The sequence below is a fragment of the Passer domesticus genome, chromosome 12, assembly GCF_036417665.1.
Source record: "Passer domesticus isolate bPasDom1 chromosome 12, bPasDom1.hap1, whole genome shotgun sequence".
NCBI lineage: Eukaryota > Metazoa > Chordata > Aves > Passeriformes > Passeridae > Passer > Passer domesticus.
This window is the reverse complement of record NC_087485.1, coordinates 14,973,397-14,989,728: the sequence shown is the minus strand read 5'-3', so window position 1 is coordinate 14,989,728 and position 16,332 is coordinate 14,973,397. Positions and strand designations below refer to the sequence as shown.

The 16,332-nt window shown below is 42.1% G+C and overlaps 1 protein-coding gene across 5 annotated transcripts in view; it reads left to right on the top strand.

Moving 5' to 3' along the window:
• TSHZ3 (teashirt zinc finger homeobox 3) overlaps positions 1-16,332 on the top strand; it is a 65,012-nt gene that overhangs the window by 1,950 nt on the left and 46,730 nt on the right. The window contains exon 1 of one of the 5 annotated variants that reach the window (XM_064386671.1): positions 15,395-15,476. The exons of the other annotated variants lie outside the window; for them this stretch is intronic. The gene's annotated coding sequence lies outside the window, so the exon portion shown is untranslated. Of the gene's footprint in view, positions 1-15,394; positions 15,477-16,332 lie in introns of those variants that run through there. 5 annotated transcript variants of the gene reach the window in all.

The following is a 16,332-nucleotide window of genomic DNA, read 5'->3' as shown; positions in this document are numbered from 1 at the left end:
GAGCCGCTTCCCTTCCTTCCCTGCCTTCCCTTCCCTTCCCTGCGCGGCCGCCGGCTTCTCCTCTCGCTTCCCTCCGTCTCTTTCATAACCGGCTCCCGGCGGGCTCCGCCGCCGCTCCTGCCCCGCTGCTGCCCCGCTGCCGAGGGCTCTGCCGAGCAACTCCCGGGCTGCAGGCGCAGCGCCGGGCTGGGGGTTTTGGGGGGATTTTATTTATTTTTTTCTTCTGGGGTGGGGGGCGCATGAAAGCCCGTTCCCCACTTTTGGTGCCCACTTTGATTTATTCCGAACTCTGCCGCCGCCCGGCTCGGCTCCGGGGCAGCCCTGTGCGAGGGGCAGGCGGGTGTGTGCGGGCACACGCTGCTCGGGCTCCCGTGGTCGGTGTCACTCCGGGGCTGGGGGAAGCAGGAGGCGAATTTTGGTTAATTCCAGCCCGTACTTTGGCACCTACTTTGCTTTTCTCCCTCGTAGTCTTCATTCTTCTACATCCCCTTCCCTCACAGGCAAATGGTTTGTGAAAGCCAGGGAAAATATTCTTTATATTTAATTTTTCTTTCCTATAAAAAAAGAGAGAGGGTATGTATAAAAATATGGCACGCTGTGAATGAAGTGGCAGGGACAAAGTGATTTGGAGGCTCTGCAGTGTTAGTTGAAGATCCAAGCCCAGAACTGGTTCCTTTGCCCAACTTTTACCTTTTTCTCTGGTGCCCTTGTACTGCACTGGAGATGTCTCTGCCGGACAGACAGACAGTCTTAGTTGGTCACTTTCTTTGGTAGCCTCTTCTGTTAATCCTATTGATTTCTTATTTATGAGTCCAGGGTAGAAGCTGCAAAGTAAACCAAAGGAGGAAAAAAAAAAAAAAAAAGTGTCTGTGTATTGTCAAGTGACTGGTGAATGTTTCTGATAGTGCCTTTACAATTTCCACTGGTTTCTTTTTTCCTTTTTAGAATTACTTTTGCTGGTGAGGCTTTTTGTTTGTTTGGCTTGTTTTCCTTTTGCCAGAAATGTCAACTCCTGTTAAACTTAAGCAGTATTTTTTTGGAAAAGCCAAATTGAAAAGAAAACAGGAGAAGAAAAGCCCCACATAATTTTACAGTAATCCTTAGTTGGGGATATGTGGGCTGGAAAAGGTTTCCTTGGCCTGTTGCCATCCTTGATTTGATGTCTGATTGATCGCCTGTCATCTGGCAGCCTTTGATCTATTCATTCCCGATAAACATCAATAAATCACTTGCCATGGTAACGCCAGACTCGGTGACGTCACGCGTGGCCTGTCAGCTCCGTTCGCGCCGCTCGGGGGGCTCCTGGCGAGCGGGGCCGCCGCGGGCCGGGCTGCCCGGGGGACACGGGCCCCGGGGGCAGCCCCGAGGCTGGCGAGGCTCCGGCAGCACCCCGGCGCGGCCGGCCTTGGGACAGCTTGGAGCAGGTAGCCCTGCGCTGGGCGTTGCTGGAGCCCAGGCGTTCAGCAGCTCCCACCCTGCCTGACGGCTCCTCCGAGTGGGGCGGTTTGGCTCTGGTGAGCAGCGAGGGGCTCGGGGTGTAGGGCAGGTTGTAAATGGCAGCGTGCGTGTTGCCTTTCTGCTGCTCTTGGACATCCACATGCCTTCGGCCAGTGCTTTTGAAATAGGGAAATAGACTTCCCAGCAGCCTTACCCCGCGTACAAACAGCTAGAAAGTTTGGAAAGTTTCACAGTACGCTAGTGATAGCATCTAGCGAACAATATCGTAGCCAAAGACTTCATGATAATATTTTGCTTTTCTGGCCCATGCCATCAACTAACAGTTTTCTAGAAAAATGACAGAGGAACTTTTCCTGATACTTGGGAAATTCTATTTTTTAATGTGAATTTAGTTCTGCAAAATCTAGATTTTCCACGTGCTTTTCCATTTTCGACTCTGCCGTATACTGGGCTCTCTCTCCACAGACTGGAAGAAAGTGTTTCTGCACTAAACACACATTCTGAGGTATCCTTCTCTCCTTCCACCACTCTCTGTCTCTCCCTCCTTTCTCAAGCGAATCATCCATGATACGCGATCTATCTTTCATATTTAGCAGAAGTGTAATCTCTTTAAACTTTTAGCTTTTTGATAGCCACATTAAACATTTAGTATTGTGTATAATTGCTTCCCACTGAGATGCTGCTTTTATTGGTCACATTGGAAATGCTACTTTTTCTAATAGCAGTAACAGCAAAGGCTTTTTTTTTAACACCTTAAAAAGCAGCTAAGAAATAACAGGTTAGTTAAGAAATATTCATTACAAAAACTTGACTGCAGGACTAATAGGAGATGGAAGAATGGTTTTGCTCTATCAAAATGACCCGTCAAAACGACTTTGTTTCATATTTGATTTAATTGTCTCTCTCCTGACAGGCACATTCATCAATAGCTTAATGGTCAATCAGAAGTTGGCAGAGTGAGTGCTTTCATTCTTTCCCATACACTAGCTTTGGCTTTACTTTATCAAAATGCCTCTGCCTAATGGATATGGGGGATGTAGAATGACTGAAGGGCTACTTATTTGACAAGAGTGAAAAAACAAGAACATTCATGCTGTTGATAAGTGCATGAAGATAAATAAGTGAGCTGTATGAGGTGTTTTATTTTAAGACAGAAAAAACTTACTTTTCCCCCCCCCCCCCCCCCCCCCGTTTGGCTTGAGAGCTGCGAGTTATAAGGTTCATGACTGCTTTTGTGGCATACTGAGAGTGATGACAAATTGATTGCTTGGTACTGAGAGAGAAAAAAAGGTGGTGGTGGGGGGAGAATTAAAGATGTCTGCTGATTGGTAACTCAGGAAATCCAGTCCCCAGCAACCTTGAGAATACTCGAGAATTTTTTTTCTCCAAACTGAAAGGTCCGCTCAGCCATAAAAAAAGAAAAGTTGTTTTGCCAGCTTCATTAGTGTTCACCTAATTAGCTGTAAACCTGATGGATTCCTGACAGCTTTAATGATTGGAGATGACAAGCTCCACGCAGTGTCATCCAGCAGAATTAGGTTTGCAGCTAGTTTGATGTAATCAAGTTGATATTACACAGTCCTGGTTGCCTTTAGTTGTGCATTAACTCAATTTTCTGCTGCAGGTGACAAATGGGCTTTGGTACCTGGATAATCATGTCATAGGAATTAGGACCCTTTTAATGGTCTGGAGTAGAATAACAACAACAAAGAACTCTCAGCAGCACAGAGCTCGCAGACATAACAGACAGGTGCACAAATTCTTTATGTCTAGCCCAAGTGTTAACACCACACTGTGGAAGACTAAAGCTGTCTCTGAGAATCAAGAATCTGTAAAAATGATAATTTCACTTTGTTTGCTTTGAGCCTCAGCTGAATATCATAGGTAAATTTGGGAAGGAGAGTCAGGGATTGCAATTTTATTCCTCACCTGTTAAAGCAAAAAGATAGTCAGAATTGCTGCTCCAAAGACTTCTGTCATGTAAGTCAGGAGGAAGAAGGTATTTTCCAGTTAGAGGCTACTGTCTGGGGAAGCTAAGATATTGTATTAATAGAGGCCAGTCTTGATCATGCAAACAGTAATTATCTATCCTTAAATTATAGCTTTAACTTGCAGCTTTTTTAGAGACCTATTTAAAAGATAAAGAAAATGTACTTCCTACTGACAGAAATGACTTAATACATATTTTGTGTACAAACCTTGTGAGAAGGCATTGGGAGCTAGTGGTTTGCTGGAATCACATTTAGTTTACTTATTTATTTATTTATATATATATTTAATAAAACAGTAAGAGCCAGACAACTGCACTGAGTTTTCAAGGCTCTGGAAAAAAACCCCAAACAAACCTGGGCCTATGGTTTTGGTTTGGGGTTTTTATTTATTTATTTTTTTTTTACATAGTATATTTTAAATCCTAGAGATTTCTGTATGCTTTAGGCTCTTCCCAACTTCTGCGCTTACGTTCAAAAGCTGCACCTGGTCGGCGTGAGCACCGAAATACACGGCATTGATGCTTCAGAGGTGCGGAGCACTTCCACTTTCCAGGGACTTGAGTGCTCGTGCCAGCCCTCGGCCCCTCCAGCGTGGGGCTGGGGGTGCAGCACAGCAAACAGATGCAAGATGGCACACAGGTTGTGCCGCCAGATTTCCAGGCAGCTCTGACTCCGGCAACTCGAACGCTCGCTTTAATTTATGGCAATTGCTTGCAACTACATACATACCCCAAAAGTAAATGTAGCGATAAAGTAGGCTACCTATAAAGGTACTTGCAGTGTCAGCCCTTGGTATGTTATTTGCCTCCAAACCTGCCACATATTTCTCTGTTGGGCAGAGATTCTTCCTAGCAGCAAGCTGACAAAATGATTAGTTATGGCTGTCCTCTGCTTTTTTTTTTTTTCCCGGCAAAGTGTGAAGGAACAATGCAAAAAAAAAAAAAAAAAGGAAAAAAAAAGAAAAAAGGGGCATAAATATAAAAAGGCTTGATAGATTCTCCTGAATATCTGCCTGGAAAACAGAATTTTCCAGAATCAGCTGCCATTTCTCCCATTAGCTTGACAGCTGTCAATTAGGGCTTCAGTGCTCTCCTGGGCCACAGTTTATTGCGTGCGGTTGATGTTGTCATTTTGTTCTCGGTTTTGCCTTGAGCACTATCATGAGCAGGAGTGAAATAGTCAATAACTGATGTATCAGCAGTTATTTCTTAAATTGGCTTACAAGTCTGCATTTTTCCTCTTTTTACTAAAGATTGTTTTGTAAAGTGATTAGAATGAATTGTGACTGCTGCAGGGTTATGGGAAATGCAGTGAAGCTAGGGTGAGTTAGCAGGATTAGAGTGGGTCCTTTTTGTCAGCCCTGCTTCCAGGATTAGTGGAAACTGTATAGAAAAGATCACCTTCAGGGTGAAGTGTGGGGTACATTTTTAAGCGTGCTACGTGCACGCTTATGCAGAAACATATGGTGGTACAGAGTGAATGAAAAGAAATCATCTGCCAGGACGTAAAGTAACCTACGTGTTATCTTTCTGAGCAAACCTTGGCACTGCTGGCTTTACGGTGTAGTAATCCATATTTTAATCCAATGTCGTGACTGCTTCCTAGAGCATCCAAATACAGATTGTCAGATTTTAACACAGCCCTGTTTTCAAGGTGCTGTTAGTGGATCAGGTATTAAGATGCCTGAAGTGTTGCATTGTCAAGTAGGAGTGTATGCGTGTGTATGGTTATGATACAACACCAAAAATAACATAGTTGCTGAGCAGTCGCGTGTTATCTTATCTGTGATATACTTCAGCATCATTTACTAAACAATCTACCTCAGGTGTTTTAGTCGGATTATTTTTTTTCTTCTCTGTGTGTTTGGTAATTTTTTTAAAATTTAGTTACGCCCAAATTGTGGTTTATCAGCCTTAAGTTAAAAATGAAAGGTGAATACAATATATTGTATTTGCTAACAATGATATGGACTGGTACATCCAGACAGATAATATGCAGTTGTAATTAGAGTGAATAGACAGGCATTCATTTTCAAATTCTTTGACACATGCATAAAATAGTCATATAATAAGATAAGATGACAATTTTATGTTAGGTTGATAAAGTGTCCCGATACATGCATTTAAATGTCTGTAAGCCTTTTTTTATCCAGACAGATTAATTCTAGTTTCCAGCATTTGCAGTTAGACATTAAATTAATTTTAAAAATCCCACTAAACAATGGATGCGTTGCTTTTTTGTGTGTGTATGTGTCATAACCTAAAGGAGGAGGATTGAAAAAAATTTGTGTGCAATTGATTTTTCTTGATTTCAACATAACAAAAAAATAAAGCATGAAAATTGGCTCAAAGGATTTAAAGCATAGTCCACGAGAGATTGTATTGTAGTTTTCTTAAGTACAATAATGCAGAATAGAACATTGTCAGAGCTTGAAATTGTTTGTTACCATTTTCATAAAAAGAACTGAAAGAGTTGAAATAAGTAGGGCTTAATTTCAGAGACTGTGAGATTCATCCTACTGCATTTGCCTGATTTTGCGCCTGAAAGATATTTTGGTCATCTCAGCAGAGAGCCAATCTGCAGAATTTAAACACTTCTCATTGCAGGCATCAACTTTAAGATATTTCTCAGAAAATGTTCAAAGGGGTTTTTTTTCCCTTGAGGGTGGAGGGAGAGTAGGGAAAGAGTTACCAGAGGATCATAAAATATCTGAAAGCTCTTTGCCAATGCCATTACCTGGCCTCTTCGGGCTGTAAAGGGACAACTCTTCAAGAATAATCTAAGTTCGTATTTTAGACTTAATTATAAATTATTAATTAACTCTGTCAGGACACATGTTATTAATTATGACTCTCTTTTCTTCATTCAGAGCAGCTGTTGGGAATCACGTAAGTTGACTGTGCGTGTTGGTGTGGGAGTTTGCCAGTGAGGAGCCTCCATGGCCAGCGTGGCTCACCTCCAGCTGCCATCCCCTCCCGCCCGGGCGCGGCTCCTGGGCAGCTCCGCCCGGCAGCGCTGGCAATTAGCGCAAGTTTGGAGGCGGCCCAGTGCGCTCACAATTAGCCACCATTGTCACGGGGCTGGGTTTTAGGTCCTGTCCATAAATAATTCCTGTTTTAGCAGGGCTGTGTGCTGGTGGGGAGGTGGGAAGGGCGGCGGCCAAGGGGGAAGCCAGGAGGTTTCCCTGCCCTTCCACCAAACTCCCGCCAAACTTCGCGCACTGGCGCAGAGCGGAGGGCTGCTTTGTAATTCGTTTGGAATGATCCAAATTCATTTACTTTTGATATTTCCATCATTAAATTGAGCCCTCTGTTTCAGTTTCTTATGTGTTCTTTGCGGAATGCATGTTGCATAAAATAGGCAATTTTTAATGAACAATTTAATGTAAATGGGTTCTGAATTTAAATTAATATTAATGAAGCTTTGAGTGAATTTATTTTGCATACGTAAAGGCTTGTAACTCCTTCACTCATACACTCTTGTCTTTATGTACTAACACATTGGTTAGGTGAATTGGCTAGTTTCCATATTTTGTGATTAAAAACTCTAATGGATTTTACATGGATATTTGTGCTAGCGCAGCTTTGCACAGGTTACTATCGCTAGTAAAAAACATACCTGCCTTGATATTCTGATTTTTGTAGTTAACATTTCACTGTTGCCCCGCCGTTTCTGTATGTTTCTTCCTAGTTTGGTTTTGCCTTCATGCTTAAAGAAAAAAATACTCCAACAATAGTAACCACAGTCAAGATGTTTTCTTTCTTTGGCTTACCTCTAATGCATTATGTATTTAGAAATGATGGGATGTTCTATAATTAATTCTGTTAGATGTAATTGCTATAATCACTTTGATGCTACACATAATAAAAGTAATATGGTAAGCATACGGAAAAATATAAACACCTTATTGTAACACTTTTTGTAAAATTCTTTTAAAAATCTTGTTTAGAGCGGAACCTCCGCTTCCATATTTTGTCAGAGCTAAGATTTTTTTTTTTTAAGTACATTACTTTAGTCAATGAATTAATTTCAGATATTGAAAAGATTTTGACAGGCAGGTTGTCTTGTATTTGCGTGCGAATATCCCTGACTGTGCGGCATTAAAGATGTAGTTCATTAAGAAGCCAATCTTCAGTGTGGCTACAAGTGAGACATAAATATCACTGTATATTTCATGAAATGAGAGACAAATATGTGCATTATATCAAAACCCAGGACATAGGAAATAACACAGGAATGGAACTGTACAGTGGAAAGCTTCTTTGTAGCGCAAAATTATGGGAAATATAAAATGTATGAAAGGTAGCATGTAACTAGAGAGGGAGTTTTTGAGGCATGGTCCCAAGTGGGAAAAAGACTACAGAAGGTGATTTCCCTCCTCCTGCTTTTTTCTTTTTTTCTTTCTTTTTTTTTTTTTTTTTAACAAGTAGCTTTGAGTTATTGTTTGCAAACACAGTTTTTGATAGGGAGGAAATGAAAAAAATATGTCCAATGGGTTAAGCTGTGTAGCTGATATCCTTGATTCTGTAACAAAAAATGTTAATATGGCCATAGTTCTTAATTAGTTGCACACAATACTTAATGCTGCAAAGGTCACTTGGTTTTATGGTCCAGCTTCGCCTATGAATTTGTATGTTTCCCCCCAAATATATATTTCTCTCTCATGTATTTTCTAAGCAATTGAGCATGCAAATTGTGGTGAAAATGCAAACTAGAAACAGGATTAGAAAAATACATTTAGCGTGGACAAAGAAGAGGTTTTATTTAATTTTTTTTTTAAATTTTTTTTTTTTTTGCTGGTCTTATTTTCAAATAATGCACAGCTTTGCGTGGCGAGCAGCAGTATTACATTTAACTTCTGTAAGCTGAACAAACAAACCCTGACCAAGCTCTCGCTGGATTGTTCTGGGGAAGAACAGAACAGGGTGCTGTTTCTGAGTGTCTCTGGGACTGGGCTCGCTGCCGGCAGCCCTCTCCCTGCTAGGTCAAGCCTGTTGCTGGAGGGCCAGATCGCAGCAGGGGCCTCCAGGAGGCTTGGCCAGGCTGCTCCAGACTGGCAGCCATCAGTCATCCATCTGTGACACAGAGTCTGTTTTTGATGGCAGGGATGATAAAAGGCCTGGGAACTGTATAGGCCCTTGTAATCAGGGCCAGTGCTGACATCCTTCTCAACTTTGACAGCTTCTTCCTTTTCTCTCTTCACCGCCAAGACTGTCTCAACTGGATTTTTTTTTTTTCCTCTCTCTTGTTTCATGTACTTGATCAGTCTCAGATGCTGGGAATTATTTTTTTCTGGAGGGAGGAGGAGTGTTTCTTTTGGTTTGTGGGTTGGGCAGGTGTGAGAGGAAGTCTGTTTTTTTTTTTTTTTTTGTACTGTAGGCCTGTTGCTAATTAATGTTCCTCCATAAGATTCTGTCGGAGTTGAGTAATGTTTTTGATCTTTATGCCTGATAACTGCATACTTAATGAGATTTCAAAGCTGTGAGTGCAGCTCCCTACAATTATTGACAGATGCCTTTTCTTTGCCATTGGGTTCAGCTTCATAAATCCTCCTGCAGTAATGAGGTTCAGAAGTGCCACCCTGCCAGTGAGCTAATGAAAGAGGGGGGGAGGGAGGGAACAGCTCATGCCTGCCTGACACATTTTTTTCCTTTAAAATTTACTATGCAGATGTCAAGCTGTGGGACGATTACTTCAAACATGCTAATTTTTATCTTGCTTTTGTGTCAAGCCTGCATGCCATTTTTCCCCCCCAATAATAAATAAAAATAGAAACCTCAACCTATTTAAATTTTATCATGGATCATAACTATTGAAGACTTTGATATATGTGTGTTCTTTTGCAGTTTCCAGTCAGTGGAGCAGTTTTTTGAAATCCGAAGGGCAGAGAGAGGTTAAAAAATAAAAATCAAGGGTGGGGGGGAGGAAATAAAAGGCAGCAAGCTGCCTCGGCCGCACGTCAGCCTGCCCTAACCGTGCACTTGAAACATCGGAGATTTCATTTTAGAGTTCTGAAACTAAATCCTGGTGGAGAATAGCCGCACCATGCCAAACAGTCGATTTCCTTTTCAGCAGAGCCATACATCACTGACCCACCCTTCCCTCCCGACAGAATGACATGTGTCATTTATCACCGGGCGCTGCCGGAGCCGGGCGGGGGGCGGCAGCTCCCGCTCCGGCCGTGCTGCTGGATGTGCTCCGGCCGGCAGCGGGAGCGCCCGCCCTGCCGGGGGCACTGCCACGCTCACCCGGGAGCTTGTGCGCCTTCACATTATCCGCTAAGTCGCCCTGTTCAGCCCCCTGAAGGTTTTCCCCTCTTGTATTCTTTCTGTCTCAGTCTCTCTTCATTTCTCTTTTTTTTTTTTCCTCCCCCCCCCCCTTTTTTTTTTTTTGAGTTTGGCAGTTGGGACAAACTGGCTGACACGTATCATTCAAGCAGCACCAGCTTGCTGGGGGTTGTGTAAATGAATCTGGGAGCTCTTGGTTTCACATGATTCAAACGTGCATTATTGAAGATGGATGTTCCTTAAAAAAAGATTGATGATGGATATCAGGCTTATAGTGCCATTTATCATTTTGAATATTATTTAGACTTGCCGTGTAAAGCTGTAACTTGAGAGTTGGATGAGCTGGGACAGAATGGAGGCCTCGGCGTGCACGTTGTGATTGATGGCTTTGCTTTCTCATTGTTTGTTACCAGATACTCGCCGGTCATTACAGGAGTGCCTTACAATTGTTTTAGGGGCTGGATTTCCGTGTGTATGTGTGTGTGTGTTTGTACAACAGGGAGAGGGACAGGCAGAGGCAGAGCTAAGTTTTTAGTGGGAGCATTTCAATAATTGTAAAGAATGTAGACAAAGCCATGGCCCGTGCAAGGATGCAGGCAGCCTTTTGCATGAGCACAGAGACTTGCCGTGTGTAACACTAAAATACAATCAGGACTGTGGCAGATCCACTGTAACATTGCCAGGCATTGCCACTTCCAGTATAAAAAATGTGCTTGTGAACAGATTAACACACTCCAGCTTCCTTTTGCTAACAGGATGCACCTTTTATTTTTTTTCTGGGTCCCAAATAATGGCGAAGGAAAGAAGGTTCTAGGACATAATTATTTCAGCATTCGGATATTTCTTTTCCACCCACGCTCTTCATGCAGGGTTGTGAATCTTTGAGCCTTGGTGTTCGCTCCCAAGTGTCCAGGGTGCTCCTGGAGGGTGGATGGCCTGGCTGTGTAAGTAGAGTGGGCAATCCCTTCCCTCTTTGAAGCACTTTTGCTGGAACCAGGACACCCCCACCTGCTGGAAGAATTAAGGAAACAGCTTTTTATAGACAATTAGATTTTTTCTAAGTCCCTAGACAGGGACTTCCAGGAGGTAGACACCCCAATAATGGAGCAGCCTCAGCAATAGGCAGTGCCAGAACTTCAGGTGTTGGGGTGTTTGTGCTCCTTCAGGCAAGTGCAATACCCAGCCTGGCTAAACTTGTTTTGAGCTGACAAACTATTGACTGTTCCTTGCCTGGTGCATCCTACAAAACTTAAATTATTTACAGGAAGAATAGGTAAAATGAGAGGAGAATTACTTTGTTGGATCAGTCTTGAATTTGCATAGGTAGCTGGTATTTTTGAAATACTGCTTGTCACATCAACTTTTTCTTTGATTGCAGGATGCCCTCCTAGCAAAGGGAATGACAGCAACATTTAATAAACATTTAGGTTATTTTTTTTTTTTAAAGCCAGCAGAGACCTTATATGTGTTTTATAGAAATGAGTTTTTCAGTTCCATATACTTTTGGTACACTAAGTTGTCAAAAGTAAGGAGAATTCAAGTTTATACCCTTCATTCAAGTCCAACACCATGAAAAAACTCTGAAAAACAATAATACTTTCTGTAAAGCCTTCAATGCTATAAGGTAAAACTTTGCTCTGCTACTCCTGCACTTGTGTAACACAGTAGGTAATTGAAGTACAAGTGCCAATTTGCTGTAACAATTGTAAACACACCTTGATACAAATGGCATCATTGCATTCTTACTGATTAGAAAACTTTGCTATTAATAGACACAAAGTCCATTTCAGGTGTAATTGGTAAGGAGCTGAGTGCACTCATGGGAAGAAACCTTGTTTTGTTTTTTGTTCGCTTTTATTCTTATCCCTTTTTTCAGTTTTATAGCTGGAGACATGATTTATTGCAGCCATCCATCTTTGGGGCTCATCCATCACATCCTGGTTGCTAGGCAATCATGGCAGCAGCTGTTTGCTTTGAATCAGACAGAAAAGTTGTCAATCATCAAAGGCAGGTGAATAGCATTAGAAACACGCTATTGTCAGACGGAATAATTAATCAAAGAGAGAAAAGATAATTAAAAAGATATGACCCTTGCAAGTACTTGCTCTGGGTTGCCTGGAAAAAAGAAAAACTGCCTGGTCTTTTCTAGACACTTAAGCAGCTGAGGGCTGATAAAATATGCACTCTGCAGTGCATAGTTTTTAATTAATTGAAAAAGGTTCAACATTCAAAGACGATGCCGGAGAAAAGTCTGATTATGAGCATAAGTAATATTTATTGTTTGCATGAAAGGCTTGACATGGAGTTCTAACTTTCTGTCACAAATCTCCTGCATGCTTGCACTAAGCCTCTTTCAGCTTCACTATCTTTGCTGGCAGTCACTGGAGTGTGTGTTTAGTCTGTCCAAGTGAGGGTCCTATGGCTTTCATCCAGCCTTTTCATCCTGGGCCACCTTTCCAGGCCATTGTCTCCTTGGCTGTCCCTGCAGCAGAGTTGGAGTGCACGAGCTCTGCCATCAGCAAGGCAGCAAAGCTCGGCGAGGCTGCAGCACTGCCCTTTCTTCAGTGCAGGAGAGGTGTCCAGGCAGCCTCTATCCCATTTCCAATCACCCTGAGGAACAACGGGCTCGTGTGAGCCCATTCTGAACCCCGATTTTCCAGCAATTTTCCAGTTATTTGTAGCTGTAATGATGGGAAGGCTGCTGCAAAGCCCAGTTTCCAACTCCGCTAAGTTTGGGTGTCCTGGCAGTGGGTGCAGCAGAGCACACCCAGCACAGGTGTACCCAGGAATGCACTTCTGGGCAGTGCAGTGCTGAGCAGTGTGTGTAAAACAGCTGGGCAGAGCTGGTGCTGCTGCCAGCAGAGCAGGGCTGAGTGCTGCTGCTGCCCAAAGCTGGGTCTGAGGCTGTAATGTGGCACAACATTTTTATGAGAATGCAAAATGATGATTGATTGCTGGGCAAAATGCCCACGTAGTCCAAAAAATCCCAACTTTGGTGTTTGTTCAGGCTTTGAAGGTGTCTGTGGATAGAGTGATCACAGGAGAACACAGGTATGATGATTGCATTAGTAGTGTTTCTTTTTTACGAAGTATTTTGTAAGTAGTGATGCAGGGGTGGCTGCCATGCTGCCCCTCTGTATTTTTCCATTTTTGGTTTCATACTTCCTTACTCTGTTTTCTAGAAATGAACAAAGAAACTTCAAGTTTGTGCTGCCAGGAGAACAAACCCACTTTTAATATCAAAACTAGATATTAGTGTTGATTATCAGCAAGATTTGCAAGGATACATGCTGTGAAATACATACATGGGAATTTAAACTGCAGAATGAAAACGTTGTACATCGTTCTGCACCATCCCTTTCACACTGGCTGATGCCTCCGAGTGTTCTTTGCACAGTTCTTGGTGTCAGTGTGTCACAAGCAGCTCCTCTGCTAATTGTGTGTAGCCTGTATCACATTTTCTGCTCTCACACCCTGTTTCCCTTGTAATCATTCCAGTATTTACTTAGAGGAGGAGAGAACACAGCTAAGAAGGAAACGGGGTGCCATCTGAGTGCTGGGTATGACACATCTGCTGCATAGAGCTATTCTTCCAACACTGGGGGCAGGAAGCTCAGGCTGCAGCTAGCTTGGATGACTTGAAGAGATCTGTATCCTCAAGTAACATTTCATATTAGTGATTCCTCAGAACGTCATGTTCACCAAAGTTTGTGTGAGAAATTAAAAAAAAATCTCTTTAAAAGCACAGTACTGCATATTAGCATGAGCTTGAGAAATATCATCTGTGCACTGCACAACCAAAGTCAGCAGCCCTTGGCTGATAGCCCAGCACTTCTTTGTAAAGTTAGGATGTTGTCTGGAGTTGCTGGCAGGTATTTTTTTTAGCAGGACTAACTCTTTTGCTCCTATATGTAACAGTAATTCAGTCTGACATATTACTAGCATTTTTTATCATAGGTGAGTGGGCCCTGTGTCTGTGCAGGGCAAATGGGGGGATGCTTGTGTACAGGAATGCAGTGCTTTCTCTTGCACGTTTCTGTGGATTAAATAAATGTGGGATATCCATGCCAGCGTGGGAGGTGACATGTTTATGGCTAAAGAGCTCTTTCCTTCTTAGCTGGGAAGCAGATTTGTCTCCTTTTCACATATCAACACCTCTGATACCTTTTCAAGTATTTGCTGTATTTCAGATCTGCAGATCACTGTTTTATTTACTGATAGGGAACTGTGGCAGTGGTTCCCTAATGGAGGGATATATAGTGCTGACATCAAGGAAATGTTGGCTGAGAGGCACTTGGATAGATGGCTGCATGTTGGAATATAGGTGGTTATTCTTAGTCTGATAGAGACTTTTTAGTACATTCTATACGAAAGTTCCCTGTGATAATGCTTCCCTCTGCTCATCAAGGTGAGATGCATCTTCTCCCTCTTATTTTTCCCAGTCTCCATTCCATGCATGGTGTTGAGGGAAGACAGAATAGCTGTTCCTCATTTACAATATTTATTGCACAGGTGAAAGAGTTTGGATTCCATGAAAGGGTTTTTCTGTCCCAGCCTCCTCCTCATCCTTCCCCATATACAGGCTGCTTTTGCAGTTGTATAGGGAAAACTGTTTAGAAACTTGAAATACCTTGGTACTGAATATGGTAAAGCTGCATTGCCTTTCTGTTCGTATGAAGTGAAAAATGGACAGAATATGTCAAACATTAACACCAGCACAGATAGTAAACTGTTTTGCTTTAAATGGTGGAAGAATGTGCAAAGGGAGTTTAAAATAAACAGTCAAATAACAATCAAACATTTGCAAGTGTTTAAGTCACTGTGTTAAGTAGAATGTAGTATCTCAGTAGGAACCACTAAGTTACATGGTATCTGTATACTGAGAAAAATATCTCGAGGAAATTATATATGTGTATATTTATATATAAATATGCTTGGCTGAACGTGAACTGAGTAAAAGTGCAAGGCTTCCCTCAGCCCATGCCCCTGCCTGTTCCAGGCTGTGACACTGCAGCTCTGTGCCAGACACTGCTCAGGTCTGTCCTGCTCTCTGCCAGAGATCCAGAGCATTTCTCACTGGCTTTAGAGTGTGCTGTGTCCATGAGGGATGGAGGATATGCATTTCCTTTTGAAGCTTTCTGATATAAGAGAGACTTTTTATTCCACATTTTTAAGGTTAGTTGTCCTTTTTATTCCTTTCAATGTAGCTTGCTGTTGCATCTCTTATATGCATGGTGATTTTAGGGCTTCAGTCCTACCAGCTTGTGCAGTGAAACAGAAATATTTCTTATCTCCAGTTTTCAGTTTGTCAGCCGTGTGCTTAAGAAAAGTCTTCTGCAAGCTAAACCTGAAGGCTGGAGGATGTTCGGTGTTCTCTAAGTGACCGTCCTTTGGTGCCCAAGCCACACTGCAGTGAAATGCATAAAATACATTTGTATGTACTTACTTATGTGATGAAAAGTACCCCGTTTTATTCAGCATGTTTTCTAGGATAAGTCTTCAGCAATGACTGGGGTAAAAGATAATGGTTTTACTGTCGTAGGTGCAGGATGACTAACTCGTGTCAGCTGGTAATCCAGGAGCAGAGCCAGATGGCCTTGGAGGTAGGGAATCATCAGATAAAAGCCATCAGGCAGGGTAGTACTTTAATCCCTGGGGTAACTGTGTAGGAAGGAGCAGGCTTGGAAATGCCTCCAGGAGAAGGGAAGGAAGAACTAGAGCCATGCAGAAGAAAAGACTGGTAGGTAGTGATCTAAACCACTGTATGGTCCCTAAAATAGAAATACTTGAATACCTGTTACTTTCATTCCTTTGCCTTCAAAATCATGTATACAACTGTGCTGTTGTTTTAGAGTTAAACATATGCCTTGCTTTCTAATTAACCCCCAAATCCCTTTGCATTTGCCATATTAATTTAATTAGTTTGGCCATAAGAGTACAATTCTGGCAACTGCCTTAACCTTGTAAGTAAAATGCAGAGACATAAACCAGGTGGACAAAACTGGGTTGGACTTATTGCAAATCTTAGTGAAAGAATATTTGAAGAGTAGAAGGTAGAACTTGAGACAGCAAAGATAGTGTGTGAGTGGGTTTTTTAACTGCAGAAATGTATCATTTACCCAGGATACCTTGTCTTCCTTTGTTTTTGCTCTGGGCCTGCAATAAAATGCTTCCTATCTATATTAGTTAGAAAATAGTCCGATGTAATATATGAGAATAGTGGTGCATTATTTCCTCATGCTTATATGTTTTCTGTGTAAAATACTCTAGCAGCAGTGAAATCTTGCTGTGTGATTGCATTTCATTTTGAGATGGTTAGCTGAATAAGCAGGAGGACAAGCACGCAGTAAGCTGAATGAAGGAAAAAAGAAATAAAATTTTACAGCACATTCTTGTTGTAGGAGTGTGCAACACAAAATTGTGTGACTCAAATGCTCAATCTGGTCTTCATGATTAAGCAATAAACAAATTACAAAACAAAGTTATCATCCTTTAGAAACTTGTGCTCAGTCGTGAAAAAGTGAAATATTTAACATTTCTCGAAGGAAAACATCTTTTGTTACTTGATCTTCTCTGGCTGTTTTTTAGCTAACAAT